We start from the raw sequence: 6,602 nt of genomic DNA on the forward strand, positions 1-6,602 counted from the left end.
ATTACGTTTTTGGAATCATAAATAACACATTATTCATACTAATCTATTTTATGTCTTTTTACTCTTTTCTTTCATTGTTACAAACCCATGCAGTTGAAATCACGTTTAGTCCCTGCTAACTTCCAGTGCCATAACGAACCAACCCACTATCGACTAAATCTCCAATGTGCCCCCGCCGCTTTTGATAAACAAAAAGTGTATTATTTAGCGTCAGAAGAAGTTTTCATTCTTTGGCTTAAACTTAATAGAATCCTTCTAATGTTTTTGGAATGACAAGTAATTTTTGTTAAATGAAAAGGTTGAAGGACAAATTGATATCGTGAGGACAAAATGTATTAATTGCTTACACCGTATAAGTGACACGCAAAATAACACATTATTCATATACTAATGTGTGATCTAGACATAAAATTGGTTTGGGAAATTTTAAAGTAACACGTACATTAAAAATTATTATAAAGCTAATAAAAGATTCTAACTATTGATAAAATTGTTTTTTAAGGGTGAACAACTTAATCGGTATAACCGTTAACTAAAGCATAACTGTAACTGACTTTATCCAATAATCGACAAAAACCAATGGATAGGTTTAATGAATTTTGAAAAACCGTCAAATATGGACCGGCTTGGGTTAAAGATAATTCAGAACCCACCATAACCGATCCGACCCTTTTAACTTCCACAAAACATATTGTTGGATATACCATTTGATGTTTTTCGGTGCAACATTTATTACCGAATTAATTTTATTTCATTGTTGAGTTATATAATGCCAGTTTTTTTTTAATATTTGGTATTAATTGCATGAATTTTATATTTGGTTGGATTATGTCATTTTTTTCTAATATTTGGTACCAAACTTGGGCGTGGTCGCATTGTTTTGGTTATTGTTAACCGGCCCATAACCGATGAGCTATAACCGTCAAAACAGGTAAACTGAAACCGCCTTAACGGATCAGTTATGGATATGATTTTCCATTAACCGACATATTAGTTATGGTTATGGGTTTGGCCCAAAACTGTCCAAAACTGACCCTGCATGCACACCCCTAATTGTTACCGTATTGAACCACACTTATGCCACTATAGTTTTCGGGCCACTATATATGCATACGCTAACATCTTTGTGTGAACACCCCCACCCCCCAATAAAAGAAGAAAAAATAAGACATCCAACAAACCATAATCACATGCGGTAGCTCGCTCGCATGAATAACCCATTACACCATACTAAACACTGCAAACCAACAGTAGGCGATAGCTTGCACGAACTCGCAGCAACACGCGAGCACTTTTGCTAGTGTAAATTAAAGCACAAACTTATCATATAAACTAGTAAACATTCAAATCATCAAATGGCTAATTGGTGGATCCTAAAATTTTTGTTACGGGAGGTAAAATATAGGTCAAGCCAATACGGGCCAAAATGGGCCACCTCTAATACACAAGATCGTTTTGATCTGTGCCCATGATTTTTGTTTAAACGTACATTCTAATCTTTATAAATATAACGGGTTTATCATATTAGCTGAATTATATTCCCACTTCAATAACATCAAATTGGGTGACTATAATTTGATGTTATTGGAGTGCGAATGGAATTCAACTTTCATATAAATTAGGAAAATCAGAATGGGTCTATTCGGATTAATTTGTATCTCAAACAAAGGGATCTTGTGTGTTGGAGGTGATCATTTTGACCTATTTTCTTATGAACAAGTCATTTCAAATTAATTAATTTGCATCTCAAACATATCATACACGTAAAAAAAGATTAGCTAAAAATCAAACCAAGTCAAACGAGTTGATTGGGCCCAAGGTGTAGTTTTGCCTAAAACCTAGGGTTGGCAATTTACGACACGACCCAAAAATAATTATTTATGGAGTTGACATATCTAGCCTATTTAAAAGGATCGTGTCAGGGTTGACCTGTTTAACATGCTTAGTTAAAAGAGGTCGACCTGTTTAACCTGTTTAGTTAAACAGGTCAATCCACTATCTTGTTTAACCATTATTTTATATGAAATTAATACTTTGCAAAATGTTGTTCCAGTGGTGTGTTATTATTGTTAATTTCCAGACACACATTTATTGTATTTGTTAACTTTCAGTCATTTAGTAAGCTTTTTAAGGCGAATAATATTATTTTAGAAAACTCGGACTGGAACAGAACAATATTATTCGCCTTAAAGAGCTTACTAAACTATGTCGGGTTGGGGTTATGGTAATATTAACATCAACGACACTTAATTTTCTGAGGGATTGAACTACATGGACGGCGAATCGTTTCAAGAGTTCATTGAGATGTCACAGCCCGGTTTTTCGGTCCCGGAAACACAACCGGAGCCGGCACCGGAGAAGCCGGCAAAACGATCCCACAAAAAAAGAGGAAGAAAACCGGCGAAACGGATGGTCCTTCGGCACCGGAGAAGCGGAAATCTACTCCATGGTCTAAAGAAGAGAAACTTGCGTTGGCGAAAGCTTGGATTGAAATATCCCAAGATCGGAACGCGGGTAAATTATTTCGTGAATTTTATGGAATAATATATCTGTTAAGTTTTGTGTGTACTTATTACATTTTTTATTATTTATTTTGTAGCCGACTTTCAAAAAGCTAGAGTTTTTTGGGCCAAGGTTCGGGAATGTTTTTATGATCAAGTGGGGAGTAGGGCTCGTACCGATATTATGATATCGGGTCGGTGGACTGATACTCGTAAATATGTAGGATTGTTTTCCAACATAGATAACCTCAATGCTAACCGAATGCGGCCGAGTGGGTCCGACGATCTCGCGGTTTACCAATTCACATGTGAAGAATGGAAACAAGAGGTGCTGAGGAGGCACGAGGTGGTGAAGACGTTTGACAAGGGCTACTTGTGGGAGGTGTTAAGAAAGTGCTCGAAATGGATTGAACTATGTGTGGAGGACGTGGGCGATGGGGCAAAACGTACAAAAACTAGTGCGTCCGGCACATACTTCTCTTCGAGCGAGTCAGATAATCAAATTGACTTCGACCTAAACTTGTCCGAAGGTCATTTGAAAGACCAAGGTTGTAGCCGCCCTCCGGGTAGGGATCGTGGGAAAAAAACTGTTGTTGATGGCGACTATAAAAAGAAATTAAGGAATTGTCAAGTGGCCTCCTCTCGATTGGTGAAGCTCGACACAAAAGAAACCGTTTCAAGAGTTTGGCTTTTCTAGCCAAAGACTTTAGCCACCTACCGCCATACGACCAAGCGCTAATGGAGGAAGAAAAAGAACGTCTTTGAAAGGAATTGGCAACACAAAAATAAAAACGCTATTTATAAGTATTTTTTTATTTTCCTTTTTTATTTTTCCTTTTATTTTCCTTTTGTATTTTCCTTTTTATTTATCTTTTAATGAAGTATTTTAATTTATATTTGTGTGTATAACAAAAAATAAATAATAAATAAAAAAGATCAATCAAGCCCCAGATCACCTGGACCACTACACCCTCTGGGGCTTGGTTGAGGGGCTTGATCCTGTGCCACATCAACGCCTGCATGGCGCAAATATATTAGATCACTAGGGGCTCAACCAAACCCCACTACCCTTAGCCTTATGTATCCCTTTGATTGTTGCTTAAGTTTGACTACCATTGACCAAAGTCCAAATATTGATCACCAAAAACCATTAACAAAGCAACAGCTGCTCATAACCACAACATTATAACAGGAACATGGGAATCTTCATAATGTAACTTCAATGACCCATTTGAGCATCCCAGTTCTAGTTAATATATATGCTTAAATCATTCAACTCAATTAAACATTTAAACCTTGTTAAAATAACTAGACCATAAGTTAACTACTTGCAGCAGTTGTAGCATAAAATATGCCACCATCAAACTGCCAATGATAAATTTCAAAGCCAATTCCCCAACAAGATTATAATGAAGATATAAACTAAAAAGTCGTTACTACAAAGCGATATATACAAACTTATAAACCGTTTTTCGGCCTAAACTCGATCCCTTGAATTATCAGCCCACTCTTCCAATTCCCTCTTTTCACCTCCATTACACTCATCTCAACTTCTTCCGCGCCATCCCCTCCCTTATTATAGTACTCCCTTATCTCAACCTCAAACCACCCATCTTCCCTTTGTTTTGGACAATTGTCCTCACAAGGTGGAGGTAGTTCATTGTAGCTTGCAAACGCTAATCTCCCAAATATTCCTATCCGTCTCTTTGGTCGTAATCTTCGTCTATTTTGTGCCTCGGGATCCATATACACCATTCTTGTGTTTGAGTTGTCCCCAATGCAGACCTCCACTGGTTTGTACTCAAAACCGTAAGCTTCCGCGGTTGTCTTAAACACAAGGTGACCAACATAAGCTGTGTTGGGAGATAAGATGGAAGTGTTGACTTTCCCACTGACTTCAAGTGAACACACACTTATAAGTTCAGCCACTTCTGTGAATCTATCATTTAAACTATGAACAAATTAATAAATTAAAATGGTCTTTTAAGTTTAAAAGAGCAAAAGATTACCTAGATTCTGGTATGGAGGCCCATTTCCAACAATTAGGGGAGTTGACCAAAGCAATTGACAATTGTTTGGCAGCCAACATGTAGCATTTCTTCCCAGTGCATTTATCCAACCAGAAACTCTATTAAATCAGATTAAAGATGATCAAATCTATACAGCTTAAGGGTGTTAAACGGATCGTGTTTGCGGGTCCAACCCGACACAAACCCAGAAATCGTGTAAGACACGTGAACCCGAACACGACCCATTTGACCCGATATTTTTTTTTCTTTTTGTTTTCACATATTAACACTTTAAATTTTCATATTTATAACAAAAAATACAAATTTATATCATAAAGTTACATTTAAATTAGTATAAAGCTAACATTATATTATACTAATACAAATTTCTCTTTAATTTTGAATTTTTGGCATAAGCTACGTAAACAACTTAATTTATTAAGTAAAACACATTTGAAAAAAAAATATATTTATAATATAAAACAAATATTCGTGAACCTGTCGGGTTGATTTAAAACCCAAGCAGTTTAGCTAAAAGGGTTCATAGGTTCGACCCGAAAATAAATATCCTTAACCCATTGTGTAAATGTTAAAATAGACATTTCACGTACAAAATTAGAATTAATATATGTTCACATATATGATAAAAGCAGGGGTGTAAACAAGCTGAGCCAAGTATGAGCTCGACTCGTTTATATACGAAAACACAACCCAGGAATTTAGTGTAAGGGTTAGTTTAATTAATATAAGAAATTAACATCCGTAATACAGCTTTAAATATTGTCATATATATATAGGAGGAATGGAAAAAGCAAACTGATCGGAAAAACAAACACACCTTGTGTCCATCTTCAATGATGATAGGGTGATCACAGAGACGTAAATACACCTTCTTCAGTGAACCGTCCGCCTCCGCCTTGGGCAGCAGCCTCTCCGGGGTCAGAAAACTCCCCCACACGGTATCCCACTCGGCCGCAGACCGAAAGAAAGAATTGACAGAGGACAACCTGGAAGCATCTCGTGGAGTGGTGAGAGCCAATGCTTCCGCCACAAATCCTTCAGGAAGGTCACTGAAGAAATCTGCCATCTTAATTTGTCCACACTGGATCCAAGGTCGTTAAAGTAGATTTGTAAATATACGTTTGATTTTAGTTGGACCATTTTATATCAATTATTGTTAAAATGAAACTTGTCCTTTTTCTGCCTAATTCTTGCATGGCTGGCCAAGTAGTTGTCAGGTGATTGGGTGATCTAGATATTTATTTTTCTCACAAAATTATTATATATATAAACATGCATGGCCATATCGTTTCGTTTATGTGAATGCCAGGAGACCTTGTGACATGTGCAAATAATAAAAATGAGCCTCAAAATATAAAATTGATTTAAGCTAAAATACAAATACATTTTATTCTTTAAATTATGCCCAACTAAATTTGCTTCTACTATACATATTTTAGTTGAGTTTTGATTTAATTATGAGCCATGGTCTAAAAAAACACTAAATATAAAATATGTAACAGTAATAATATATAGTATAATATATTAATGTATGACCACCAACTAATATAAATAAATAATAATATATAGACACCAACTAATATAAAAAAAGACATTTTGATGTGAATCAAAGGATAAAAGTGTGACTGATCGGTGAAAGAAAGGAAAAGAGTGTGACTAATATATGGATACCAGTTAATATAAAAAATATTTAAAAAAGACATTTTGATGTGAATCAAAGGAAAAAAATGTGATGGATGGAATTCAAACTTTGAACTTGAGGACTTCAACTTGAAAATAGACTGGCTAACCATGCGAGCTATGCCACTTCTTACTAGGGATAAATATGGGACAGTACCTGTATCCGTATTTATACCTATACCTGATTCTACTTGTATCAAAAATCAATAATAACACAGACCAATACTCGTACCAATTTTTTCGATATGGTACTGGTACAAGTATTGGTAGGGGTATTTCGGTACAGTACCCATTTTTGTATCATTTTGCTTTTTTATTTTCAAATCTTCAACGATCTTGAAACCGGTACCGATACGAGTAACAAACAATCTGGTGCTTTCACAGGTACGTG

At 35.8% G+C, this 6,602-nt stretch overlaps 1 pseudogene across 1 annotated transcript; it reads right to left on the reverse strand.

Annotated features, from left to right (window-relative positions):
• Positions 1–3,920: 3,920 nt before the first annotated feature.
• LOC143598332 (putative F-box protein PP2-B12 pseudogene) lies at positions 3,921–5,668 on the reverse strand (annotated as a pseudogene). The gene is made up of 3 exons (XR_013147096.1): positions 5,349–5,668; positions 4,511–4,629; positions 3,921–4,440 (listed from the first exon to the last, which is right to left on the reverse strand). The product of XR_013147096.1 is annotated as a putative F-box protein PP2-B12 pseudogene (transcript).
• Between the last annotated feature and the right edge of the window lie 934 nt (positions 5,669–6,602).

This window comes from Bidens hawaiensis, unplaced genomic scaffold (assembly GCF_021521415.1).
Source record: "Bidens hawaiensis isolate Kalapana, Puna unplaced genomic scaffold, B.hawaiensis_p1.1 tig00049953_1, whole genome shotgun sequence".
Classification (NCBI taxonomy): domain Eukaryota; kingdom Viridiplantae; phylum Streptophyta; class Magnoliopsida; order Asterales; family Asteraceae; genus Bidens; species Bidens hawaiensis.